We start from the raw sequence: 12,576 nt of genomic DNA, 5'->3' as shown, positions 1-12,576 counted from the left end.
GCCACTGCTTCCAGCAGCCACTTGAGGTAAGTGCCGTTCAGAGCCTGCACCCCCTCCCGCACCCCAACCCCAATTCTGTGAGCATTCATGGCCCTCCATACAATTTTTATTCCCCGATGTGGCCCTTGGGCTAAAAAGTTTGCCCACCCCAATCTAAGGTGTAAGCATCTCAGCTTATCTTTAACTGCTCTGTTCTGCTGTGGAAACAGTGCTGGAGATGCTCATAAGAATGTTTGTCTCCGTTTCATTGTGCTCGCTTTGTTGCATAAACCTTTTGTCTCTTGTCTTGTATGCAGACTATAAGCTCTTCAGAGCAGAGAGCACCTGTTCTTTACACATTTGTACAACGCCTTACACAAGGGGCTCTGATCCATGGCTGGAATCCCTAGGTGCTGCTGTAATTAAAATAATAAATAATAGTAAAATAGACAGGCTGTCTTGGGAGATTCCCCGTATTTCCTGGGTTATCAGGCGTGGTTATCAGGCATGTGAAGATAGCCTTCTTCAAGTTGATCTGGTACTGCTGCTCCCAATACCTCTCAACAAGAAAGTACAAGAGTGCAGAGACATTACAGCTAGAACTTTCAGAAGGGCTCCGCACCCACTATCAGAGGCAGATTTCCAAGCAGCTACGTTCCCATTTAGGCACCAGAATAAGTGTCTATATTTTCAGAAGTGCTGAGCACAGTGAATGCACGTTAGAAAACCTGCCTTCCACTGCAGCTTCTGTGCATTTGAAAACCTGGCCCTTATTTTGGTGCCTGAGCTCTTGGGGAAGACCTGATCCCAACTGTGGGCACTGCATGCTCAAAAACCTGACCCTGAGCTCTTTCAAAAATCTGGTCCCATAAGTGCAATTCTACTCTGAGAAGAGACTTTGTAAAAGTGGCATTGTGGAGGATATCATGTCCCTCGTGTCTTGGTTCCAGAGCAAATCTCCACAGTTTAGTGGAGAGATGAGTTGAGGGTTGTGTTGTTTTCCCTAACTGCCAGCCCTGCAAACTCAATCACTGCCTGTCCCTCTGCCTGGGCCTAATGCTGGAGACTGCCCTCAGTTTCCCTACTGGGGATACCCAGGATGGTGGAGTCCCCAAGTGGCATAGCTAGCTCCTACACCCCTCTCCCTGCCGTCTCTGGTGCAGACAACATGTTTAGAGGGAATGGCCAGTGTCCAATGTGCTCTAGCAGGCAGACAGTCCCTTAGGAGCTGCAGCCAACTGGGGCACTTTATAGCATTCCTAGGCTGCTGTAGCCTGCACCTGAGCTGGGGCACAGTAAACCAAGCTGCTGTAACTGGCTTGCTGGCAGCCCCCAACTCTGCTTTGCTGAGCACAGCAGAGAATCAGGCCCTGAGAGTCAAGCTGGGGCCTTTCCATCTCATACCCAATCACCAGTAATGAGGTCCTGCGGGTCAGATTGGGTTCTCAGTGACATCTGAGCAGCTCCATGGCTGTCAGTGTGTTTACACAGGGCTAGCTGATTGGAGTTTAGTAAACAGTTCTGATGTGGATAAACAAGGAGAAAGAGAATTCAGCTCTGAGCTGTGCTGACTCTGTAGGGCTAACAGGAGTGGGTGATGCCAAAAAATTTATGTGGGGGTGTGTGTGAAACCAACAACACATTTTTCTATCTTCAGCTAATTGAAAAGGGGTGGACAGTGGGGGCTGGAGTTTGGACTGGAAGCAATTTTTTAATTATTCTGAGTATTTTTCAATTGTTTTGAGGGTTTTCTAAATAAAATTAAGGAAACTTTCTAAATTAAAAGTGACTTTGAATGAAAAATCAAAATGTTTCATTTTGAAAATGCCAAAACAAAACATTTCAATTTTTTTTTCAGAATTCCTTTCCCATGAGCTAAGAATTCAGTAAAATCGACATGAATTTGCAAAACATTTTGGTGCCCCCGAATCTTTTTTTTTTTTCTGGAAAAAAAGTTTTGGCTGAATATTGTCGCCCAGTTCTACCTGCGATACGTAGGGGAACAACTCTTTTTTGGCTATGAAGTTACCATTATTACATAGTCACTTTTCATACTAGAACTGCATTCTAAGGAAAGAATTAACCAGACTTTTCCAACCCTCTCACCTAAGGTTTGTGCTTCTTTAGGTTCAAGGTCTGGAGGAAGGTTAAGTTTTGTTCCTATTAGAGATGTGTGGCCTGGTGGTGAGTGGGTGCTCCTGGATTCCCAGCTCTGACACTGACTCCCTTTGTGGCCCTCAGCAAATTACTTTTACCCTATTTTACAGATGGGGAAACAGACCAGAGAGTTTGATACTTACCCACCTATCTCACAAAGTTGGTTTAAGGATTAATTAGTTTGAGTCTGTAAAGGGCTTTGAAGATAAAAAAAAAGCTTGACACAATTGATAATTGCTGTTCTGCAAACCGGTTCTGCCATCCCTAATAATGAATCAGTACAGGAGGGTGACGGGGCGTTATTGGCTGAGAAATGTTTCTAATGGCAAGTCTTAATTTGAGTAGAGATGGGCCAGAACCAAACCCATTCTGATCCAAGCACCCTGAAACTCTGGGAGAATTTGGCTCCAGATCCAGCCTTTGTAGGTGATCCCAGCTCTAGCTATCAAAGGTTAGATTGTGCCAGTTCAGGATTCCATTTTTTCCCCCCTCTCCTGGAAAAGGAGATTTACTTCTATCCTTCTCCATAGTCCCTCTCAGTGTTTAATAGCATTCTGTGCCTTTCAAAAGCTTCCATCAGTCCATGATGCCTCCCCTTTCCCTGCATGGGGTTCCATCTTATTATACACTCGTTTGTTACAGCCTCCGCTTCAAAGAGCCCCAGTTCAAAGGGTCCTAGAAATGTTGAACAGGTCAGCAGTTTAAGGCTGATCTACACGCCGTTAGACAGCAGCCACACTGCCCCAGTTTTGTTCCTGAGGGAAATAGAGAATCACTGGTTTGTAGAGTTTCCTTTGGCCTTGAAACAGGCCACAGAATTGTATGTGTCTTAGTGGCAAAGATCAAGCACCAAGGAATCCTGTAGTGGAGGAGCTCTGGAAAAGCTCATTATGAGTCATTGACTTGTTCTTAATGGGAACTGAAGAGCGACAAAGGAAGGGAAGAGAAAGGAGAGGGCATACCACAGGGGACAGTTTCATTTAAAATAATTCTAGCCAAATACTGATTTCTAAGAGGGGCAGGATAGGGAAGGAATGGCTCTCAGTAGAGCTGAGCAAAGCCAGATCAGGTACAATGCTACCTCAAATCTCAAACACAACCTGAAATGAATGTTCCTCTGAGAATGAAAAAAGTGTGGGGAAGATCATTTTTAACATTATTTTTCATTTGCACACAGCTCTGACCTCGCAGGTTCTAGCTGAGCCCAGGTGTGAAAATCCTGTGCAAACGGCTCTTCTGGCCCAAGAGGAAGCAGGAAAAAGCAGAAATCCTCATGTTCTCATTAGATTTTTTAACTGTTTTTTCCAGACAGAGGATGTTTAAATAGTTTAAGGAAACAACATTCAAATACTAGGTAATTATCTAGGCTGAATCCAAATGCCAAACTTTCCTTAACAATAATACCTATTCCTTACCTCTCAAACCACTTGACAAAGGAGGTCAGTATCATTAGTGTTGTTTCACAGATGGGGAAACTGAGGCACAGACAGGCGCCCTCTCTTTGTCCAAGGATAAATGGCAGGCTAGTGGCAGAGCCAGGAAATGTCCTGGGGCCTAGTCCGGTGCACAATCCACTGGCCACACATCCTTAAACTCCTTATTGACTAAACTAAACTGCAGTAAGCCATTCTTTGTACCAGCTTAACTACACATGTTTTTTAAACTGGTCACAAGAGGGTTGCACCAATTTAACTTTATAGTGACATCCTGAGAAGAGAGGTGGAGCGTCACTCATCTCTTTTACACCTGCTTTACACATGTAATTCCATTGGCTTCAGCGAAATAACTCCCCGTGTAGCGCCATGTAAATATGTGCAGAACTTGGCTTGTGGTGTCTATTTGTCAGATGATACAGTGATTGGGTAATAGATAGCTAGGTGCTGTAGAGAGAAAGGGATTGAGAGATTGCCGGTGGGCATGTTACATATGGAAAAGCTCAGTGTTATGGCACCTGCATTAACTGTGTTGTGAAATACAGCTCAAAGTATCTCTATCTAAGCTGTTACAGAAGACACATAAGAGCATGAAATTCACCCTCGTGTAGGCAAGTACAAGGCGTATGCCTCACTCAACCACTTAAGCCCTATTTTGATGGCTTAAAAAGTACATGGGCCTTGTGCTGCAGAGGCGTGGATTTCACTCACTGTGAGAGACTTGGGTTATGGATTTAGGGCAGGTGAGCAAAAGGAGAGGATCAGGCTCCAAAAACCCTGTTTTATCCCAGTTGCTTGATGCTTGGTCAGCAGAGAGAGAATCCAGGATATAACTAACAAGCTGCTTTCTTCTTTTCTCTTACCTTCTCTCGTTTTATCTATTTGCCTATAGTTCCTGGGGGAATGGCATTTTAATTTAACTGGTGAACTTTAAAAGCAACTCTTAACTTGGTCCTCAGCCGATCTACTCTTTTCTTAGCCAGCAAATCCCGGCACTAGAGTTCCTGGAAGGCTGTATTAATCACTATGCAGCCAGATCCACATCTAAGCCAAACTTTCAAAACTAGGGCCTTAAGTTGTCTGCAAAACAAATGAGGTGTGCTGTAAAAATCCACATTGCACAAGCAAACATGTACAGGTGCTTGATTTGAATACATAAAAACAAGTTACTGGGTGCAGCACAAGGTGTGAATTAGACAACTCTGGCTCACACTGTCCTTGGGTAAAGCAGTTTGTAAGTCCCAAGCCATCCTTGCACCTTCAGTAGAACTCTCGGAAATAAGTTTCACTGTTCCTCTTTCCAGGGCCTGGGTGGCATGATCTCTTAATGCATCTGCCTGTTTATGTTAGTTAATGGAAAGCAGCTTTGTTTATGGAAAAGATCTATTTTTGTTTTACTTCTTTCTCTTGATTAAACTGACTTTTATCCAAGATTGCTCTCTGCTCTGGGAAAAGAGGTGGTCTGCTTCTCATAGACTCATAGACTTTAAGGTCAGAAAGGACCATTATGATCATCTAGTCTGACCTCCTGCACAACGCAGGCCACACAATCTCACTCCCCCACTCCTGTAACAAACCCCTAACCTATGCCTGAGTTATTGAAGTCCTCAAATCATGGTTTAAAGACCTCAAAGTGCAGAAAATCCTCCAGCAAGTGACCCGTGCCCCACGCTGCAGAGGAAGGCGAAAAACCTCCAGGGCCTCTGCCAATCTGCCCTGGAGGAAAATTCCTTCCCGACCCCAAATATGGCGACCAGTTAAACCCTGAGCATGTGGGCGAGACTCACCAGCTAGCACCCAGGAAAGGATTCTCTGTAGTAACTCAGATCCCCACCCCATCTAACATCCCATCACAGGCCATTGGGCATATTTACCTGCTAATAATCAAAGATGAATTAATTGCCAAAATTAGGCTATCCCATCATACCATCCCCTCCATAAACTTATCAAGCTTAGTCTTGAAGCCAGATATGTCTTTTGCCCCCACTACTCCCCTTGGAAGGCTGTTCCAGAACTCCACTCCTCTAATGGTTAGAAACAGGTTTTCGATTCCTCGGATCATCCAAGTAGCCTTTCTCTGTACCTGTTCCAGTTTGAATTCATCCTTCTTAAACATGGGAGACCAGAACAGCACACAGTATTCCAGATGAGATCTCACCAGTGCCTTGTATAATGGTACTAAATACCTCGCCTGGTACATCCCAAGACCGCATTAGCTTTTTTAATGGCCATATCACACTGGCAGCTCATAGTCATCCTGTGATCAACCAATACTCCGAGGTCATTCTCCTCCTCTGTTACTTCCATCTGATGTGTCCCCAATTTATAACCAAAATTCTTGTTATTAATCCCTAAATGCATGACCTTGCACTTTTCTCCTAGCCCCAGCTTGAAAATCTGGTCAAGGGCAGTGGGGAGCGAATCCTGCGCATATTATTTAATTGGGTAGGATTACAGTAAAGCTTAGAACTCTAGCAGAGCACAATAGTTAATATCTCTCTCCTCTTTGCAGCATTTTGTCATGTGTCTCCGTGAAATGGCATTTGTTTGAGTACCACACAAATCTAGAAAAGCCTCACTGGAAACAAGGCCCATGTTTGCATTTTATGAGCAGGCAACTGTGTGAAGAAGCGAGATGACTGGGGTTTGAGTCAGCCAGTGTCTGCATCTCCTGGAGAAAAAACTCCAAAAGTATCAAGGTCCTGTGACGATAAATCACTTCACTGGTGTGTCTTTCAGCTACTTTGGGCTTTGAGCTTGAGCCAAGTAGGGTCAGGACATGGATGGGGCATCTTCCAATGAAAACCTAGGGTGGGATAGTCAGTGGTGTGGATGCTTCAGAGGGCAATGCTCTTCCCTTGAAGTCATTACTGAACCAAGAGTCATATGAATTCTGCTGGAAGTGCCGCCTTCTGGATGAGAAGTGAAACTGATGTCCTGACCAGCTGTGGTCATAAAAGTCTGCTGGACGCTTTTTGGTCCCAGTAGGCATTGTATCCCCGAGTCCTAATTCTGACTCTAATACTGACTTGCTTGATGGCTTTTGGCAATTCTCTGCTACCTCCTCAGTGAAATGGGGATAATACTTTCCCATCTTGCAGAGCTGAACAGAATACTTGCAAAGTGTTGGGTACATGGGTGGCTGGATAAAATATGGCCATCATTTATATACCATGCTAGAAATATTGGGTGAAATTCTGGCCCCATTAAAGTCCATGGCAAAACTCCCATTGATTTCTGTACAGCCAGGACTGCTTCACTCATTAAGTATAGCTCTGTGATATAGGAAAGTATCATTTTTTTCCCCTTTCATTGATGAGGATGTAAACTGTACGTGTGTGTGTGTGTGTGTTATCCACTCATATTATCATCCTTTATATTACATAAAAAACACAGTTATTTAGGTTGCACAATCAAGCCCTGTGGAACTGCCAGAATTAAGGTTGCCCATGCATTAGAGTACAGTCCTTAATTACATGATCACATATGATTTTGTTTCATTTCAATTTCAAAGTCCTGCTGCAAGCCAGGGAGGTGTTAAAGCTCTTCAAAATAACAGTAGCAAGAATTTTTATATAGAAAGCGTTAGGTGTCCCAAGTATAGTGGTGCTGCCACTCTCCAGTGATTGAGTGGGTAGTGTAGCCAGAATACAGACAATTAAGAAAAATAATACCAGTAATAATCAACTCAGAGTACAGAGATACCAATTTCTGGAGCTAATCATTTGTCTCCTTTGAGACCATCCAATTCATATACAGAGATTAATATGGTCATCTCATTGATATAGTCTGATTTCTTGATGTTTTGCCTAACATCAGATTTGATCAATGGAAATGATTAGGTTTATCCATGTTCTGAAGAAGAACTCATTCCCGCCACACAGGACTGGTTTAAGAGGAAGGGATAATAAGATATCAGCTAGCTTCTGGCAGGTTGCCCATTTGACACTGAAGATCTGTGCAAGGCTGTTTGTTGCACTTGAAATAGAGCAGCCAGCCATGGCAAGTCTGGAATACCTCCTGGTGCGTATGAGCACACAAGCACACACCAGTTACTGACTCCCTGCCCACAGTCATCCGTCATTGTGTGCCAATCAGAGGAAACCACTAATATTACTCAACCAAAGGTTCATTATAGCTTCCTCTTCATCTACTGGGCTAATGTAACAATCAAAATCTTTAGGTATGTCCAGCCAGGAGGACTGGACATTTCAGGGTCTTGGTAAAGGGACACAGCCTTTCATTGCTAGGTGAGCATGTCAAAGTGACCCACCATTGTTACCATAATCCATGACAATATTCCTCCTTGCACTGAGCATAGCCCATGTATTGCAGCAACGCAACCTTTACTGGCATCCAGGCCTCTCTGGCTTGCACTGGACTGCTTTAATATTTCCCCCTCTATCTACCTATTCCACTACACATCCTTCCAACTCTCTGCTTGTAATGAGATACTGTCCCTTTCAGACCAGACTGTTCCATGTGTCCCGGGACAGTGGATGAGGGCCTTGAAGCAGTCAGATGGAGAGAGAGTTGGTCTCAGGGAACGATCAGTGTCTGGGAGGAGGAAGGTATAGGAAAACCCAGATCACTGGTCCTTTAAGGATTTGGCACCAGAAGCCTTGTAGAGTGGGTGGAGCATGGCTCCACTCTCTCCCAGCCAAACACAGACAGGCATTTGGGGTTATTAAAACCACTTGGGAAGGCTTAAGAGACTGATTAAATGACTCAACAGGGAGTCAAAGAGAGGCTCCAAGCCAGTCATCTAAATATATTATCCCCTAAGAGAGGGGTAATATTGTTTTAAAGACTCTGGGTGTATGTGAGTTATTTTGGGACTCAGGGAAACTGAGGCAGCATGCCCACAGGGCCACCCCAGGCCATGAATGGGCACCCTAGGATGACACCTGTCTACACTATCTGTCTCAACTCACCTGTTTACATTAAGTTCTAACAAGTCTCACTCTAAGGAGTGTGCCCATCATGCTGGATTTCCCAAAGCCCTTTCAGTTTATTGCAGCCTTCCCAGAATTCGCTCCCAGATGCCTCCATGCTGTATTTGCTCAACATTCATTCATATGATGCAGCCTGAAACTCTACAGGACAACCAAAATTTGCATCTTGGCAGTAATCTCTACTGCTTGTCTGGACTGCAGTGGATTTTGCTATAGTTAGAACTATTTGTATGAGAAATCCTTGGGGCAGAGACATGTATGTACAGTGCCCAACACAATGGGGCTTGGATCTCAATTGTGCCCTCTAGCTGCTACCATAAACTGTAAGGGGAGGAGGGGAATTCAGTGAAAAATCCTGCCACACAAACAGAATCCCCGGTCCTCAATTTCTACCTGAAGCACATGCTGAGGATACATTTAATGCAAGGGGCTTTGCTGACTGACACCCTTGTAAAAATCAATCCTTAAGGCTCCTTCTCATGTGCAACTTCCAACTAAATAAAGGGGATATTGCATATCAAAGGTGGCTGCACCAGCCACTTGAGATTTATTAGTAAATCCATTGAAAAACATTTCCAGGGAAATAAATCTCAGCCTGCTGACTTCCGCCTATTCTTTACTTTATCCTCTTATTGATTTTCGTCTCAGGAAATTTACCTCTCGATTTGTTTTATGAGACACTTGTCGAACAAATGACAAGAAAAAAGACAGCGCTGGATATTTTCCCTTAGCAGTTTTAAGTAGGAATAAAGAGCATTTCTTTGAAATTAGTCTTGCTCTTGTGACACGGAAGAAAGAATATATCTGACAAGTCCTTCAGAAAGCTTTAGCTCAGTGCATGGAGAAAGCTCGCTGGCCAGCCTCTAACACAGCTACATGGTGGCTGTGCCCCAGAAGCTCATTGATAAATTTGACATGTAAACAAGCTGTTGCTAAAAATATTTAACCCTGGGGACACTGGATGGTTTGGGAGACTGGTAATGGAATACTATACCAATCTTTTCATTTCTAGGCATCAGTTCAAATTCAGGCCATTGACCGAAACTCATTATCATCTGATGGCTGCTCAGTGCCCCACGGGAAGTGAGGTGGTGTGTTTCTATTGGGTAAATAATCATATTGTTATGCCACGGATGTTGGGGCCAGCTCTTAATGCTCTGATGTCTTAGGCTGCTTCTACCCAGCAAGGAAGGTGCCCTTAAAGGGGCAGACTCTGTGAACTTTGTCTGGATGAGGAAGTAGCATCCAGGACACAGATGCCTTGGTGCAACAACTTCCTGCCCCATCTGTTCATGCTGCTGCTGCTCCAACTGGCAGGGATGGGAGGACACTCTTAAAGGAGCAGGGTCCCTCCCCTCCACCTAAGCTGTCCCAGCTGATGAGTGGGTGGCCAGCCTGGAGTCAGTTCTAAAACTGAGCTATCTTAGGTAGCATTGACATGGCCTTCCCCTAAACCTGGCCCTACAGAGAGGTCAGGGAGTGAAAAGATCACAGACTGAAATACCCATTTTGCCTTAGAGGTCATTCTTTCAGAGCAGCATTGCATCGTGTTGGGGAAGCTTGTACTGCCCTCTTTAGACTGTCAGGTCTTTGGGGCAGGGACTGTCATTTATTATGTGTCTCTACAGCACCTAGCACAATGGGTCCCCAGCCTCGTTGTTATCTTTAGACACCACCACAGTATAAATGTTGTTGAGCAGAACATGTCCTGGGGATAAAGAATTTCACTCTCCCAGGCTGGGAATCAGGCCCCTTTCACCAGGACTAAACTGAAAAAAGAAAGTTAAGTGTTACATGGCAAATAAGGAGTGCACATTTCCACCAGGACCTTCCAGTGCCTATAGACCTTCAGTGTCTAAAATTTACTGGCATTCCCTGATGTTTTACCTTTTCTAGACGAGTACAGTTTGCAGGAACAGCTGGTCCTGTTAGCTTTAAATAACATATCACAAAACCTGGAAGCAGCGGTAACAATGAGTAAAGGACCCTTCCTTTAGTCTCTCCTTTTCCAGTGGTCCCAGAATTGCACTTTTTGTAGAGATTTGGGGGCAGGAGGAGGAGTTACTAGAGGTGGGTGGGAGCTAAATTCAGTGTGAGATTCAGCAGGAGATTGAAATCTGATCACAGCTCTTTCCAGTGATAACAACCTGAAGAGAATAACCAGTCTCTCCTGGCTTGGCTACCCTGCCACAGGCTCTTTCTAACATATGTGTTGGGATTATACATTTAGACAAATGTAAACTTGGGGTTTCCCCATACAGCTGACAATGGCCTCAATGCCATTGAGTTCAGTGGCACTCCTCACATGTATAAACATTAAGCACTTGTATACGTGTTTGCAGTGTTTGGTCCTTGGTCCATAACCTTCATGCATGTTTTTAGCAGTGTTTCCACAAGAAAAGACGACCCCTGTTTTCTTTTTTCATACTTGGGAGACTTTCTATTGCTGACCAATGGTGTAATCCCCATGTTCTTCCTGGGTAGATGCATGCTTAACTGGGGATTAAAGGGTGCAGAAGCGTTCTGTAGGTCTCTTCCCAGTGAATTTCCTCTACTGTGAGTACTTGGTATAGCAGAGCACGGGGCAACTGTACAATGGAGACCCTTCCTGCCCTGCAGAATTCAGAATGTTTTTGTCACTAACTTAAAAAAAACTGAAGTTATTAATCTGGCACCTTGACTAGTTCCTTCTTTCATTCTATAGCTTTTCAGTTCAGATTTAAGAGCAGGGTTCTCAGCCAGCCAGATTGCCATGGTGCTCCCCAGGGAAAACTCTAGCTCTACGCATGATGGAAGAGTAGAAAGGACTATGTCAGACAATGCTACCAAATCTTCCTCCACCCTAGTTTGCACAGGTTAGGATGCTAGTGGGAAGTTTACTTCTCCTGGTTCTGTGTCCTATGTTTTAGAGAGAGCATTTTCTTGTACTGACCAGGAGCCCTGCAGTAAGTTTGAGGCCCTTGGGGAAATCCAGACATCTCACCACTTGTCTTGGCTCTGGTTAGAGGCACATTGCAGGCTCCCCTTCCTCCAGTTTAATACCAGCCTCCATTCCCTCTTACCCTAAGTCCCTAGACAAATGCACACACCAGTTTGGGACCCATCACCTATACACCTCTTTGCAGGACTGATCCCTCCCACCCCAGCCCATCCAATTGGCCATGGAGCAGGACAGGAAGGGAGAAGATCACATGCAAGTTATTGGCCATTGCTGCTGAAAAGCCCATTCAAATAGCCCCATACTGGCTTGAACCCACCATGAAAATAATTCCCATAGATGCATAAGGGGTGATTTTTGCATACAGTGAATCAGTGTGAATGTTTCACAGATATGGAGAGGGGCATTATTACAAGGAGACCTTCCTCCCTGTCTCTGCCATGATTTTTGGCTCTCCTTGGAAGGCCTCTTGAGAAGGACTAATGGCCCTCTGGTACAGGCCCACTTCCACCAACAATTGTGGGTCAAAAGTTAAACTGGGCAGAGAGGAATGGAGACCAAGTAATACACACTAAAAATCTTGACATTCTAACTGAGAAGGGTCCAACGCAAATTACAGTAGTGTGTCTGTTTTACCTCAGTTCTGTTCAAGTGCGGCCTGATCCTCCTGTGCCCTTCAATGGCTCAAACTGCCCAACTGACTTTAATGGGACTGTTCCCTGGACTAAGGCAAGTGGGATTTGGGCCCTGCAAAGTCTCCTGAAATGACTTGAAGAAGTTTGAGAGTTAGTATAACTTCCCTCCTGGAGTTATATGAACACGAAGATATTTTGCTTCCACAGTAAAAGGATCTTCATCTCATCCTTTAGGTAAAACAGACACAGCTATCTGGCATGTGCATCAGAGGGAAGGTGTTTCAAAAGGGAAGGGATCTTTGGATAAATATAGCCTGTAAAGAGAATTTCTTATATCGACTAATACTAGCGTTTTTCACTTAGGTGCTATCTGAGGGCCTAAGAAGTTTTACAGACATCACAACACTCTCTGACAAGGTAAGGAAAGGAAGAATCATCCTCCTTTTATACACTGGCAAACTGAGGCAAGATGGGCCAGT

General features: G+C 44.4%; 1 long non-coding RNA gene across 1 annotated transcript in view; it reads left to right on the top strand.

The window, feature by feature from the left end:
- LOC120387522 overlaps window positions 1–12,576 on the top strand; it is a 98,704-nt gene that overhangs the window by 51,264 nt on the left and 34,864 nt on the right. Inside the window, exon 2 of the long non-coding RNA XR_005590216.1 lies at window positions 12,461–12,514. This is a non-coding gene — a long non-coding RNA (uncharacterized LOC120387522). The remainder of the gene's footprint in view (window positions 1–12,460; window positions 12,515–12,576) is intronic.

This window comes from Mauremys reevesii, linkage group 20 (assembly GCF_016161935.1).
Source record: "Mauremys reevesii isolate NIE-2019 linkage group 20, ASM1616193v1, whole genome shotgun sequence".
NCBI lineage: Eukaryota > Metazoa > Chordata > Testudines > Geoemydidae > Mauremys > Mauremys reevesii.
The sequence above is the reverse complement of the archived record's forward strand: the minus strand, read 5'-3'. Positions and strand labels throughout refer to the sequence as shown.